The following is a 16,046-nucleotide window of genomic DNA, read 5'->3' as shown; positions in this document are numbered from 1 at the left end:
TGTGTAATGTTTTAATAGTTTAAAGTGAGTGCTGGATGCACAGGTAATTATTTAATTTAATAATTAATGCTATTCTTTATACCTTTTTGACGTGGAAAATATTCTTAACAACAACAACAAAAAAGGACAGAAGGAATAGAAGAAAAACAGATGATTGCTTCTCAAATCAAGTTGCCAAAACAGCAGAACCTGATGACATATAGGTATAGCCTTGAGGAGAAAAGGGGAAGCAGGAAGTAAGAGAGCCGGGTTCCCGGCATGGATATGTCAATAAGTAGCCATGTGCTCCTGCATGAACCTTCTGGCGTTCCAGGTGTTAGTTACAAGCTCCCTTTGTAACTAGGGAGGTTGCAAGAGATGATGTCTAAGGCCCTTCCTCACCAGATCTAAAATCTCAGGGTTTCCTACTGTGCTCCCACTTGCCACCTCAGCAGGGGCTCTGGCACTGGGCAACAGAGGGCCCATGCAATGGTTTTCCCCACTCGGATCATTTGTAAAGCAAATTAAGGTTTGAAAATTTGCATTTATTTATTTACCTATAAAATCTTATGTTTTTATTCTCTGGCTCACACCTGACACACGTTATTAGTTTGCAAGTGCTGCTATGACAGAGCACTCCCAGACTGGGTGGCTTAAACAACAGAACTTGATATTTTCTCACAGGTGTGGAGGCTAGAAGTCCAAGATCAAGGTGTCAGGGCCGGTTTCTTCTGAAAGCCTCTCTCCGTGGCTTATCTTTTCCCTGTGTCCTCACGTTGTCTTTCACCTGTGTATGTATCCAGCTCTCCTCTTCTTACAAGGATACCGGTCACGTTGGGTTAGGGCCCACCGAAAAAGCCTCATTTTAACTTAATTATCTCTGTAAAGATCTTATCTCCAAATAGTCGCACTCTGAGATAGTAGGATAGGGTTTCAACATAGGAACTTTGCCGGGGACACAACTGAGCCCATAATAATAGGAAAGCCTTAAATCCTCATACTGACAGCTTTGTGGGAAGAGATAACAAAACTACTAACTTAAACTAATTTAAATTTGTTAACCACTCTAATTCTGTAACTGTTTGCTTCAAAATGTCACACTTTTTCGTAATTAACCTATGGACAATTTGTATCTAGGACTGCTTAAAATTGGGTAAATCAATTATTACATTTATCAAGGTATGCTATTCAAGCAAGGTTAATTCTTTCTGACATTAAAAATAAATAATTATGTCTTCTAACAAAAAATCATTGTCTAGAAATAATCTGATTGGTAAAACACCACACAACTGGTTTCCATGGACTAACATCTGGTGCCAAAAATGACATACGTATGATTCCCCCAGCATTTACTCCAATAGGCTCCGCTAATCAACAGACATCACCATTCCACAGTCTATAGCAACACATACGGCACTGTATGATGCACAGTTGGCCAGTTTGTCCCGCTTCCAACATGCTGCTCACTTAATTTAGCCCAGTGAGTGACAAATTGAACTCTGTTGGCTTGGCCTGCAAAAGTCTCAACGTCTACTAACCCACACAGAGCCTCCTTTCTTGAGCCTGTAAGTCACAGGAAAGAGAGCCAGGTCTCATTAGGGCAAAACCATCAAAGGACACTGAGGATCATGGAAACTGGCCATTTTGGAACAGTTAATATGCCAAAACCTAAAATGCCCAATGTGGGCAGCTGAAGGACACTGTTCTTAAGCCACAGACACGTCTTATTTTTAACTTGGGTAAAATGTGGTTTTGACCGAAGTCATACCAAAGGCAGGTGAATACAGCATTAAAGCATGTTCCAAAGAACAGGTATTTATAAGGTCCAAATTCATTCAGGAAAATAAAGGAGCAAGAGGAAACACAGAATATCAAATACTAATGTCAGACCCTGGCCCTAAAAAATGGTACTTGAATAAGGTAGTCACTAGCAGACAGAAACAAGCCCAGCCTACCCAAAGTCTTCTGTGTGACTCTAAAAGTATCTTCAATACTCTTGAAAGATGAAGATCCAAGTTCTCAAAACAGACTTTGGTAATTCAGACAGAGGTCCACAATTACATATACCATCAAGTGGAAGTAAACAGCTACCCGCTCCTCAATCAATGCTCACCAAATCAACACAAATGCTGGGGCGCATGGGTGGCTCAGTCAGGTAAGCAACTGACTCTTGGTTTTGGCTCAGGTCATGATCTCAGAGTCCTGGGATGGAGCCCCGCATCAGGCTCCCTGCTCAGCACAGAGTCAACTGCTTGTCTCTCTCCCTCTGCTCCTCCTCTCATGCTCTCTCTCTCACATAAGTAAAAAAAATCTTTAAAAAGAAAATGCAGTTTTTAATGTAATTAACAGAGCAGAAATTCAGCACAGAGTTCATGTTGTTTACCTCAGTAAAGAATAGGTATTGGTGATGGCATCAAGTGTCAATATGAAGGTCTCTTGGGAAGCTAGCTCTTGACTTCTGGGAATTATTCTGTTGACACCTTCAGTTCTTGTTATTATTAAGTAGAAGAAGTGTTAATTATATCAGTTATTAAAAATGAAGCAACAGGGCTCTAAATCTGTGACAATTAAAATTATTCTTAAAGAGTAGGTCAGAATAAGCCTCAGTAATTAATATTCTTTTTTGAGGTTGATCACACTTCATAGAATTTCCCAAGACCATAATAATTTTTACCATTTTTACCAAAATAGTATAAGTATATGCATATGTAAAGAGTTAACATTAAACTTATGTCATCATATATAAAAATTAAAAACTTCAAAAATTTTTCAAAATTTCATCTATGAAAATATGAAAAATCAAGGCAGATTTTACAACCTGTCCATAACAGAATCTATCATGCTGATAGATAGATAGATAGATAGATAGATAGATAGATAGATAGATAGATAAGGTTTTCCACCAGAAAACCTTACATCCTTCATGGTTCTCACATTTTTTCACAGAGGTGCCAGCTAATTATACTTCAATTTCAAAGTAACTTTACTAAGGCACTCTATGTGTGCTGCAATAAAACATTCATCAAGTCAATGTGCAAAGACAGCTTAAAGTACCAGAACTTTAAACTGGAAGTTCACTAGACTTGCTAAAGAGCATTTAAAAAAATATTTTGGGGCGCCTGGGTGGCTCAGTCGTTAAGAATCCAACTCTCAGTTTCGGCCCACGTCATGATCTCAGGGTCATGAGATCAAGCCCTGCATCAGGCTCCATGCTCAGCACAAAATCTGCCTGAGATTCTCTGCCTTTGCCCTTCCCCCAACTCAACGTGTGCACGTGTGTGTGTGCACGCGCGCATGCACTCTCTCTCAAATAAATAAATAAATAAAATCTAAAGAAAAAAATATTCTAAAGGACCAGGAAAGCCCAGCAAAACGTTCATGGTTTGAAAACTAAACAAACATACAATTTTATTTTAGGTTCTTTTAGAGAAATTAAAGTGTTGATGTATAGAATATTAACAACTGTGGGAAGAATAGGTGAAAGATCATTCCTTAAAATAATTGCCAACTAGAGTTGCTCCAGAAGACGGGAACACGGCGTAAAGATGGTTTACATCTCAAATGGACAAGTATTGGACAGCCGGAGTCAGTCCCCATGGAGATTATCTTTGATAACAGATTTCTTCTGGGGAATAGCAGAGTTTGTGGTTTTGTTTTTCAAGACTCTGCTTCAGCAAGATGTGAAAAAGAGAAGAGGATATGGAAACTCCTCTGATTCCAGATATGATGATGGAAGAGGGCCACCAGGCAACCCTCCCAGAAGAATGGGTCGAATTAATCATCTATGTGGCCCTAGTCCTCCTCCAATGGCTGGTGGATGAGGAAGGTAAATGTCTGCTCTAGGAAGCAGACAAGTGGACATGCACATTCATAACTGAGGGAAACCATCAAGAAGTAGAGCACTAACCATGCTGAACAAGGAATTGAATGGGTATGCCTGAACAAGGATTGCTCTGTGTCCTCACAGACAAATGAGGTCGTGCTGGGAATTCCCTCCCCAGGGATCTGGCATGACTGACATGCAGTTCTATAAATGTACATGTTTGTCTCATCATTTTGTATGGTTTATGAAAGTATTAATGTAGTTTTAATAAGTAAATATTTTTAGGTTACAGAACTTGACTTCTCATCTTTGTATAATTAAAAAACTCCAGATTTGAAGAAAAATAAAAGGTTGTGTATTCAGTAAAAAAAAAATAAAAATAATAATAATTGCTAACTAAAAATCAGATCAGAAATGAAATTGCCACTTCCCTAAAATTATCAACAACAGCAACCCTTCAATCCAATTCTCTATCACTTCCTTTTCTCCCTTCAAATATCTCTAACAATTCCTTGACCCCCCCCCACACCCTGTTCCTGCAAGCCATTGATCCCATACCTTTTTTACCATCATTCACTATTTTCTTGTTCTCTAATTTCTTTTTAGCCAGCTTAGATCCATGGCCCATTGTAATCATCACTTCCTTGCATACACTTTCACATCCCTAAGCCCACACTTCTCATTTCATCCTATTCATCCTGTCAAAGTACTTAAACTAGCTAAACCCAATCCTTACCTCTCCCACAACTGTACCAGTGTTTCTGAACATGGCCAGAAAAACACACTCAACTAGATGGGTCACCTTTTCAATTCATGACCACAAAACTCAAGCAACAGAGTCCCTGGCAGAGTCAGACAATCCTAATATACTACCATACTACCCATTCTTCCACTCTCCTAGACCTCTATTCCATACCATACTCTCTTTCCTCAAACCTCCAACAGGGCCTCCCCTGAAACCCCCGCCAACCTTGGCCAATGGAATAGAGACAATCAGATGAGAACTTCCACAAGCTCTCACCACTGCATCCACTTACTTCTCTGTAGCTGGGCCCATGTATGGTATTCTTTCTTCCCTCCTACTACTGTGAATGATGTTTCCATTTTCCGTAGGCCAACCACTCCACTTTGTACATGAGACTTCATCCACTCTTGGCCACTCAAGAGGAAAGCTCCAGCAATTCTCCCCACTTTTCCTACATCATTAATTTTCTCACTCAAGCATCCATTGGCATATGTTGGAACATATGAGCATGTTATATTTCCCATCTTAAAAAAAACTCTCTTGTTTCCATTTATAGCTTCTGTCCCATTTCTCTGCTCTACATTACAGCAAAACTCAAAAAGCTATCTCTATTTGCTGTCTCCAATTCAACTCCTTCTACTATCCCTTAAACCCATTCCAGTAAGTCTGTCTCCACCACCATTCCACTGAACTGCTCTTGTCTGTGTCACCGATGACATTCATATGGCTAAATCCAATGGTCAACTCTCAGTCCTCATCATCCTTTTCCTGTCAGCATCATCACACGCAGTGGATTGCTCCTTCCTTTCTTGAAACACTATATTCTCTTGGCTCCAGAACTTCATCATCACTACCTCAATGGAGACCTTCTCAGTCTCTGCTGAGTCCTCATATCCCAAGCCTCTAAACATTGAAGTAGTCCAGGGCTCAGTCCTTGAGTCTCTTCCTCTCATAATTTATACTCATTCCCTGGGTAACTTCAACCAGTCTCAAAGCTTTAAATATCAACTATATGCTGATACTTCCTGAATGTATATTTCCAACTTGGCTCTCTCCCCTGAACTCCAGCCTCACATATTTCTCTACATCCTCTACCAACTCTACTTGAATATCTAATAGACATTTCAAATGTAATATGTCCAAAGATGAACCTCTGACCTTCCTCTCCAAACTTGGCTCCTTCCAGTCTTCCCCATCTCAATAAATAGCAACTCCAACTTTCCAATAGCTCAGAAAGAAAACTTTAGCATCATCCTTGACTCTCCTCTTTCTCTCACCTTCCACATCCAATCCATTACCAAATTTTGTTTGTTCTACTTTTGAAAAATATGAAATATATAAAAACATATCTAAAACCTGGCTACTTCTCACTACTCCATAACACCATTATATTTCAACTGTATAAGCAAGAGCCTCCTACCTGGTCTCTGCCCTCTCACTATTATTCTCCATGCAGACATCAAAGTATCCCTTATAAGTTAGATTATTTTTATTTTATACATTTTAACATCTTGTTTAAAATATCATTCTCAATGCACATATAGCTTTATGCCATTTTTAAAAAAAGAAACAGGGCGCCTGGGTGGCTCAGATGGTTAAGCGTCTGCTTTCGGCTCGGGTCATGATCCCGGGGTCCTGGGATCGAGTCCCGCATCGGGCTCCCTGCTCCTTGGGAGCCTGCTTCTCCCTCTGCCTCTCTCTCTCTCTCTCATGAATAAATAAAATCTTTAAAAAAAAAAAAAAAAAGAAAGAAACAGAAAGTACCAATCACAAAGGACAAAACTGTTAAGTTTCCTTACTTCTTCCTGGCTGAAGACAGTATGAACAAAGCTAAAAGACAAAGAACTGATAGAGAGAAGATCCACAATATATAAAGACTTCCTTGAAATTGAAAAGAAAAAAACAAAACCCAAACACAATAATTGGAAAATGAACAACACTGATGATGGGGCAACTCACAGAGGGGGAGATTCAACAGGTCAATAATCCTAAAAAATATAATTTTATACTCATGAAATGGGCAACAATCAAGCTGTCAATAATGAGTGGTGGTAAGGATGTAGATAAATTGTACCTCTTCCTTTACTGGTGCATATATAAATTGGTACACAAAATAAATTACATTTCTTTGCTTTTATTATTAAAAAAAGCAATTTTTAAGATTTCAGATAATTCTGTTAAATGTATATGGAATTCTGGAATACATATAAGTGAATATATATACATAGATCATTATATAAATTTCTTCTATATTTTCCTATGCCTACATTTCCAACCAAAAGACTGCAGTGGCCAATGGAGTGGAGTTGCAAACATTATTATGACCTGCTGGGGAGGTGGTATAAGCAACTTGAGACACAAGGATTCAAAAGAAGCAAGTAATTATTGGAAGAAAACATATTATCTATAAACCAGCCAGTTTTCACTGCATTTAAAATAGTTGTCTTCCAAATACAATTTTCAAATCCCTTAGATATTTAATAAGATAGCAAACCATTGGGGCGCCTGGGTGGCTCAGTCGGTTAAGCAACCGACTCTTGATTTTGGCTCAGGTCATGATCTCAGGGTTGGGAAATGAAGCCCCATGTGGGTCTCCATGCTCAGCAGGGAGTCTGCTTGAGATTCTCTCTCTCTCTCCCTCTGCTCTTTCCCTACCTCATCCTTGTGTGCATGTGCTCCCTCTCTCAAAAATAAATCTTAAAAAAACAAAAAAAGATAGCAAACCGTTTTTCTAATATTAGGGTCAATAAATAATACTTGAACTAAAATTTAAGCAAACCTTTCCATGCTATGCAACTGACTTCTGATTTTAACAAGGAGCCAAATTCAGTCTTCCGAATGATACAATTTTAAAGTTTCTTTATTGGAACTAAATCATCTTAATTGCCAGTGTCCCAAACCTGAAGCCCAGGGCCCGCCAGCCAAAGTGCATACATTACTGACAGACAGAGACCACCTGGGAAGGAAAAACCTTTGTGTTCCCGCCACAAAAAAAGGCATCAGCATTTTCTTCCAACCAATCACTATCGTACATGGCCTTGGGCCAGAAGGGCTTCTGGTTACCTAATCTCTTGAAGCATAAACAAGGTCTTCAAGATTCTGGTATTATCACTTCTGTATAACAAGAGTATCAAAAACATTCAGAAGACAAGGCGTCATTTTGGCATGGAATCTGGCACCAGAATTCCTAGTCAGGGCTTCTAATGGAAGAACTCACCTACCTTGTGGAGAAAAACACAGTCATTTAAAGGAAGGATAGTTAGCCGGGAGGCAGGAAACGTGAGGCCAGGTTCTACATGCCTACGGAACTCTACAAGGCCAACCTAGCTATAATAAAATCTCTTTATTTGTAAGATAAGAATAATTATAAAGCAAAAATGCAAATTAATATAGTATCATAAACTTGCACAGCAATTTCTCAACACAGTCACTCCTTAGTTCCAAATACTTTCAAGTACCCACAGGCAGACATGACTAACTTACGTCACATCACAGACTGGGGGAAGGAACTAACATTTCTAAATTAGCGGCCAGCATGATTTCCCAGGCCTGGCACACAGGAGGCACTCTACCAAATCTGATTTAATCCTCAAAACAACTCTACAAGACAGTATGATTAGCTCCACTGAATAGATGAAAACTGCGAAGAATCAAGTAAACCGTCCACAATAAAATAAACAAATACAGAAAACTACTACAAAACCCTAGTAAGTACTCAAACCGCCATCAGTCTAAGTCCAAAGCACTGGCTAATTCATCTATACCAGTGCTGTCCAACAGAAAAACAACATGAGTCACAGACTTAATTTTGAATTTTCTAGCAGTCACATTAAAAAAGTAAAAGTAAACAAGTGAAATTTAATCATATATTTTATATAAGAATTATGCCAAAATATTATCAATTCATTGTGTAATCAATATTAATACTTTTTTTTCATGCTAAGGCTTCAGGATCCAGTGTACATTTTACCCTTACTGAACATTTTCATTTGGACAAGTCATGTTCAGTGCTCGATTGCCACCTGCTGCTACTAGCCAGTCCAGGCCTATACCAAAGAGACTGCTCCTCAGGGCCCAGGACTAACCAGTACTCCCCATCTCACATCTGGTGGTATGGAGAAGCACATTTCTGGAAGTACCCTGTTTCCTTCTTTCCCTGAGTCAGGTGCATTTCCCCTGAAAAGTACCCTATAGTGATGTCTTCTCTGACCACAAAGTCACTCTCCACTGCCCCTTCCCAGTCACCCTTGTCCACAGCATCCTCTTTTCTGTTTCTTTTTAAAGATTTGTTTATTTGAGAGAGAGAGCACAAGTGGGATGGGTAGAGGGAGAGAGAGAATCTGAAGACGACTCTCTGAATCTGTGCTTGGAGCAAAGCCTGACTCAGGGCTTGATCGCATGACCCTGAGATCACAACCTGAGCTGAAACCAAGAATCAGACGCTTAGCTGGCTGCACCACCCAGGAGCCCTTGTTTTATTTTTCTTCATGGCATATGCCATTGAGTAAATTTTCTGTTCATTTATTTGTTCACTGTTTAGTGCCCACCTCCCCCAACGAAAATTTAAGCTCCATGACAGCAGAGCCTTTTTTCATCACTGTTTCCAGAGCTTGGAACAGTACCTGACACACAAAAGGTATTCAAAAAATATTCATTGCATTAATGAACTGCAATAGCCAAAGGGCACAAATTCTCCCAAGTAGGAAACGCATTTACCATAGACATAATGTCATACAGAAGTTAGTTCCACAGACTAGTCCATGTTTGCATATGACATACACAGCATATGACACATGAGCATATGACGACATCAGTAAGAGGTTTAGTAGAGAGCAAATGCTCCTCAGAGGCCCAGTGCTTTGTAAATATTTTTACTTCCCCAATGCCTAGTATAACCCCTAGAACGTAGTAGGCCTTCAATATGAATGAATGAATCCATCCATTATAAGGAGAAATAAAAACCAATTCTAGCTACACTAGGGGCTAAACAATCATTTGTGGGCAACCCAGGGAATCTAACCAAAAATAAAACACTGTGTAAACATATGTTGCCAGTGGCTTTCCCTGATTCCTTAGTTTGGGTTAGGTTCCCAAGCCATACACGTCTGTATCAGACAAAACTGCTCTGGTGTCATACAACAGAAATTCAACCCAAACTACCTGAAGCAAAAAAAGGGAAATTTATTGTAAAAATTCTGGGTACCCAGGCTGGATTCTCACAAAGAACTCTAACCAGAAACCCAAATGCTGCCAGAACTTCCTATCTGTCACTGGTTTCCACACCTCTGAGTTTCAGATTTCATTTCCTCCCATTCTCTTACTGGGGCTTCTTCCCCTCCTCCAGGCCTTAGGGTGACCCTAAGAGCTCCCATGCTTTCACATTACCGTTTAGACATCCAGAAATTCCTTGGCTTTCCTGACTCTGTTACATTTCAAAAATTCCCAGAGGAGAAGTTATTGGCCTGACTTAACAGGTGCTCATCTTTGAACCAATCAACCGTGACCCCATCAATGGGTATGCCTTAACAATAAGTGGGTAGATGACTGGGTATAAGTGGTGATCCTAGAAAAGGGGTGCCAGACAGATGACCCCAGCTACAGTCCATTACAGCTTCCCTGAACCCTGCATTTCCCTTGTCATTATAGGCATCACATGTGACTATACCCATTTAAAGTATACCTTCCAGACTAAGTCATAAACTCAAGAAAGGTAGAATGTGTGTCTCTACTCAATCCTCTCACCAGAGTAGTTTCTGGCACATAGGTGCTGTTCAAAATACTTCTGTTAAATAAATAAAACTATTTTTATTTATTTTTAAAGATTTTATTTATTTATTTATTTGAGAGAAAGTGAGCAAGCACATGAGCATGAGTGGGGGGAGGGGCAGAAAGAGAGGGAGAAGCAGACTCCCTCCGTGGGGCTGGATTCCAGGACCCTGGGATCATGACCTGAGCTGAAGGCAGACGCTTCAGCCACTGAGCCACCCAGGTGCCCCAAATGAAACTATTTTTAAATGAAATTTTCAGGTGAAGACATACTGTAAATGTAAAACTTCTCATTAAGAGCTTTTTATACAAATTAGTGATAACCTGAAACTCTATCAGCCCATGAAATAAAACCTCCTCCCTTATAGGTAGCCACTTGGAGCAATTCAATTGGAAATCCAGCATTGCAGACCATAAAATCCTGTAATACCCTCACCAAAACGACTTTGTCTGAATGACTCTTGAACACACACAAGCTAGGTTCCCTACAGGAAATGATGCCCATAGGTGGCAACCTCAGCAGATATTCTATCAAGAAAAGTGATAGGGCTCAAGAAAAAAAAAATCTGCAAAGTGAACCCTCCGGTAACAAAAGCAGCAACAGAGCAGAGAGGGAGAGGGAAGCATCATGTTTACTTCGCACAAAAGGCAGGATAAGAAGCTCCGTGGCTGGAGCAATACAAGCTTTCGCTTACAGACTGACCCAATTTATCTGGCACAGGACATCCGACTTCAAGTTAAGGCAGGAGCTTTCCAAGGCATGTACGTTTGTACTCCCAAACTTGCACAGGGCATTCTAAAAGCTGCACTCTCCTGGTGATCATAGACATGAATTCATTTGTTCCTCAAAACTAGAGGAAAATATTTCTAATTTGTAAGTGAAGAGGCTGAGGTACAATACCATGAAAAAACAAAAGTAACTTGGCCAGAATCTGTTCTCTGAGGCGTTATCTGTATTTGTTAACTCAAATGAAAAGCTAAGTAAGAAGTCGTATTTGTATTACATTTGAACAGCCCTTACAAAGCACTTGCACACACAGGACTTGTCCAACTATTACCATGCCCACTTTGAAGATGAGGCAAAGCTCAGAGGAGGTAACTTGGCATCAATCAGTTTGGCTAGAAATGGCTAAAACAATATTTTAACCTAGGTCTTTGATACTAAATCTACTGTTCTTTCCATTGTCCCCAAAATCACAAGATAATGTCAGTATTTCTTTAACTTACGATCACTGCAAGTTATTGTTTCATTCTGAATGTGTAACTAGTCCGTGTAAATACTGACAGAACCCCTGCACTCCTGCTACATCAGCTACGTGATACAGAGGAAGATATTTAGTTAGCTTCTTTTGCTCTTTAGTTTTGTCCCCCATAGAACAGATATAATGTCAACTGCTCACGGTTGTTGTAGGGCTAAATGAGAGGAAGGCTTTGGGATTCAAGGAGGGACAAACAGGATTCCTTTGTCTTGGAGGAGTGCCAGTCCACGGAGACCTAGATATCAACAAGTAACTTCAATAAATGTGGTAAGAGAAAGGGATACCTAACATGTGGGCACGAATCTCAGCTGAGTGCTGAAGGACACACAGAAGGAGCCAGGACAAAGAAGCAGCACAAGAAAAGACATGGAAACAAGAAAGTGAATGTACTGCTCCAGGAACTCCAAGAATGTGGCATGACTAGAAGGTAAAGTGGACAAAGACTATAAGGAAATGCGTCTGGAGAGGTGGAGGAGCCAGATCATAGAGAGTCTGGTAGGCATGTTAAGGAGTCTGGGTTTTATTGTTGGCCACTGAAGAAACTGAAGGAATGTGACATGGCAGCAGGCTTGAATATCAGATATGGCTACCCACGGAAGGATGGATTTAAGAAAAACAAAACTGGATAAAATGTGGAAAGGAGTGATGAGAGCCTGAATTAGTAACGTGGTAGTAGAGAGGAGGGAAGCAGAGGAGAATCAGTTAAGAGATAAAATCAGCAGAATTTGCCAAATGATTAGGTGGGGAAAGAAGCGAACAAAAGAGAAACATGTAGGGGCGCCTGGGTGACTCAGTCGTTTAAGCAGCCGACTCTTGATCTCAGCTCAGGTCATTATCTCAGGGTTCTGGGATCAAGCCCATGTAGGGCTCCACGCCCAGCAGGGAGTCTGCGGGAGATTTCCTCTCTCTCTCTCCCTCCCCCTCCGCCCCTCCCCCTGTGCATACACACATGCTCTCACACTCTCTAATAAATAAATCTTTAAAAAAATAATAAATAAAAATTTTTTTTAGAAAGCTCTTTAAAAAAAGAGAAACATGTAGGTCTAGGAAGATGTTCATACTTTCTGGCTGAGTGACTTGGGTAACTAAGATGGGGAATAAAAGAGGAGCTTCAGGTATTAAGAGAAGGGACTAGGGTAAGTTTGACGTTATGTCTGCCAAGCATCTGGATAAAGGAGGGTGAAGTTATGGGAAAAGGTAGGGATGGAATGCACATTTGACAGCTGCAAGCACGGAGGTGACAGTTAACACCTCAAAAATAAATGAAACCATCTCAAGGGAGCACAAAGGAGAAGAAGGTTTTAGAAAGAACCCCAGGAAACTGCAACATCACGGGGCAGGGGACAGAGGGGTGGGAAGTAAAACAGGGGCGCTGCTGCAAGAGAAGGGGCAGCGAGAAGCATGAAAAGGAGCCAAGAAACCTGGTAATAAAGCATTTTAACGTGTGCCAATGGCCAACAGCATCCCCGCAACAAAGATGTTCAGTTAGGAAAGGGCTGAAAAAGTGTCCATTCCGTGCATCAGTGCCAAAATCACTAGTGAGCCTTCCAAAGGAAAAAAGAGACAGAGAGAGCATTTTTGTGGAGTGGAGGGAGCCATTACCAAATTACTGCAGTGGAGAAGTAAACAGAAGGTGAAAAAGTAGAGCTTGGTGTAGGCTTTCTCGTCCACTGTGCCTGCCTGAGGATAGAAGGAAAATGTTCAAAGTGGTTCTGGAATCAAAGCGCCAAAGTCAGTAATTGGACCACATGCAAGTCACCAACTGCATCTGCCAAAAGCCACAGTGGAGAAACTCAGTGGGCCATGCTAGGAAACTGAGGTGGCTGGACAGCTCCTGACTGCTGTGGAAATCATGTAAGGTGGAAGAGAAGAGGAGAAACGTAGGAGGGGGGCACAGGACATGGGTGTATTGGTGGGGGAGGAGGTGGAGAGCAAGTGAGGGGGTCTGGAGTGTGCACCCTCTTTGGGGTCTTGTCTTTCAGGAAACCAAAATGTCATCACATTCCAAAACGGGCTAAGGGGACTCTAAACAGAGTTTTGGACTGTTGGTTAAGTGGAGTAATAACATTCAACATTATCAGAAAGGAAGAACTGGGGTATTTCTTAACATTCACTCCCTGCCTCCCCCAGCCATTCCCAGGACCCTCCCAGAATTCAGAGATGCTGGGGTCTGCCTGTTTAATACTCTTTTCTTTGCTTAGGCCTCCAGGAGCAATACAATGGCTACTTCCCTTTCTGTAAGCGAAAGGTCACATCTCCATCTGCAAAGAAAGCCATTCCTCTAACCTGTTTTCTTCTCCCAGCAATCTATATGCCAAAAGAAATTTGGGGAATACTACAGAATGGTAAGTAATAATATGTCTGGAGACCTGAAGAAGAATAGGGGATAAGAATGGAATCAAATTTAAAATCAAGGAAATTACAAGAGAAATTATATCATGAAAATACATATTTAAAACAAAACACAAGCAAACTAAAACCCTTGCCCCCAGAATCTACTCTTTAGCCTGCTGTTGCTCACAGTCCTACATCTAAAAACTGCCAGTTCAAATTCCTTTTTGTTTTTCTCCCCACTCCTTTTCTAGTATATAGATCAGGGGTCAAGCAAACTAAGGCAAGGGAACCAAATGCAGCCCACAACCTGCTTTTGTATGGCTCAGGAGCTAAGAATGGTTTTTATATTTTTTAAAGGTTATAACAAAACAAGTGAAACCAAAGTAGAGTATTCAACAGAGACCATATGTGGCCTGGGCAGCTTAAAATATTTACTTTCTGGTCTATTATAGAAAAGGGCTGTCAACCCCTGTTACACTCTGTTAGACTCTGGCGCCAGCAAGGCAGAGACTTTCTTGAGGACATACAGCTGATGAGCAGGAGAGCTTCCACAACATTCGTCTCCTCGGCTCCGGGTCCAGCGAGCTCTCCCAACCAGCACACTCCGAGCTGCTGCAACCATCAGCCAAACACGGACCGGCAGTGACTCCCACTTGGAGGTAAAAAGGGAGTTGTCAGGGTATTCATGAGAGCCACATAAATAAACTTTAAAATAACAATACTACTACTATATATATTTTTTTAAGAACTCCTGGTTGAGGGGCGCCTGGATGGCTCAGTCGTTAAGCCTCTGCCTTTGGCTCAGGTCATGATCTCAGGGTCCTGGGATCAAGCCCCACATCGGGCTCCCTGCTCGGCGGGAAGCCTGCTTCTCCCTCTCCCACTCCCCCTGCTTGTGTTCCCTCTCTTGCTGTGTCTCCCTCTGTCAAATAAATAAAATCTTAAAAAAAAAAAAAGAACTCCTGGTTAAGTAATATCAAATGGGAGGGAAATATTTAGTGAGGGGCAACACATCTTTCAGATTCTCCCTCTCTACTCTCTCTACTCTCCTTTTTTTTTTAAGATTTTATTAGCTAGAGAGCACAAGTAGGGGGAAGGGCAGAGGGAGAGAGAGAAGCAGACTCCCCAATGAGCAGGGAGCCCAACTCGGGGCTCCATCCCAGGACCCTGTAATCATGACCTGAGCTGAAGGCAGACGCTTAACCCACTGAGCCACCCAGGCATCCCTCATCTTTTCCTCTTAAGGTGCCTCCTAAAATCTATTCTAATATCTGTCACCTGGGCTAGAGTGTTTGCAGAGAAGGTATGTCAGGAAGTATGCCTTGTTCTTGGCCAAGAAAGCACCAGCACTCCAGTCTAGCCACCCATATTCTTGCATAAAACCAAACTGCACAGCTATGTGACAACCCGTAGGCACCAGCTGCTATGTGGGATAAGTGGTAATTCAAGTCAAAATGTCTCTCTTTCAATACTTAAGACAGTTGCCTCATATGTAATCCATTCACCATTACAAGTTATATGTACTCATCAAAACTCACCTTGAAACTTCCAAGGAAAACTCCAACAGTAATACTTCCTACATAAAACTTTCCATACTAACAAACTAGACTACTGTCTTGTTGTAGCTCTCTATCCTGAGCGACCATTCATACAGAACTCCTCTGTGGCACACATTTAATTTCATTCACGAACAAAAGGCAGGGATAATTTGTCTGTCTGTATAAATCATAACACATCCCCAGTCATCCCGTCAGACATTTCTCAGTGCCCATGGCTTCATTCTGTCCTGAAGCCAGCAGAGCTGACCCTGATGCTAACAGTATTAACATCATCATAAATATCCTAAAAGGCAAAAAGCCAGGAAAAGAGGGTAAATGAAAGTTTCACAGTATTATTTCAGAATGTTAAAATAGATTTTAGAAATCTAGCCCAGTTTTTTCACAGAAATACTAGGACATATTCATGAATAACAGAACCATGTGTAATGTTTTAATTAAGGGTCCTCCGCCTGTCCTCTTGAGGAAATTTAAGAATTTAAAAAAAAAAAAAGGAAGAAAGAGAGAAAGAGGGAGGGACAGAGAGAAGGAGGAAAGAGGAGAGATAAAAAGAAAAATCCTGGGGCACCTGGCTGGCTCAGTCT

General features: G+C 41.0%; 1 protein-coding gene and 1 pseudogene across 10 annotated transcripts in view; one reads left to right on the top strand and one right to left on the bottom strand.

The window, feature by feature from the left end:
* Window positions 1-16,046, bottom strand: part of CRACD (capping protein inhibiting regulator of actin dynamics) — a 258,544-nt gene that overhangs the window by 203,399 nt on the left and 39,099 nt on the right. The window contains exon 1 of one of the 9 annotated variants that reach the window (XM_027597480.2): window positions 14,434-14,503. The exons of the other annotated variants lie outside the window; for them this stretch is intronic. The gene's annotated coding sequence lies outside the window, so the exon portion shown is untranslated. Of the gene's footprint in view, window positions 1-14,433; window positions 14,504-16,046 lie in introns of those variants that run through there. 9 annotated transcript variants of the gene reach the window in all.
* LOC113924144 lies at window positions 3,498-4,166 on the top strand (annotated as a pseudogene). Its single transcript, XR_003520549.1, has one exon. The product of XR_003520549.1 is annotated as a selenoprotein K-like (transcript).

The sequence above is a fragment of the Zalophus californianus genome, chromosome 2 (assembly GCF_009762305.2).
Source record: "Zalophus californianus isolate mZalCal1 chromosome 2, mZalCal1.pri.v2, whole genome shotgun sequence".
Taxonomy (NCBI): Eukaryota; Metazoa; Chordata; class Mammalia; order Carnivora; family Otariidae; genus Zalophus; species Zalophus californianus.
The sequence above is the reverse complement of the archived record's forward strand: the minus strand, read 5'-3'. Positions and strand labels throughout refer to the sequence as shown.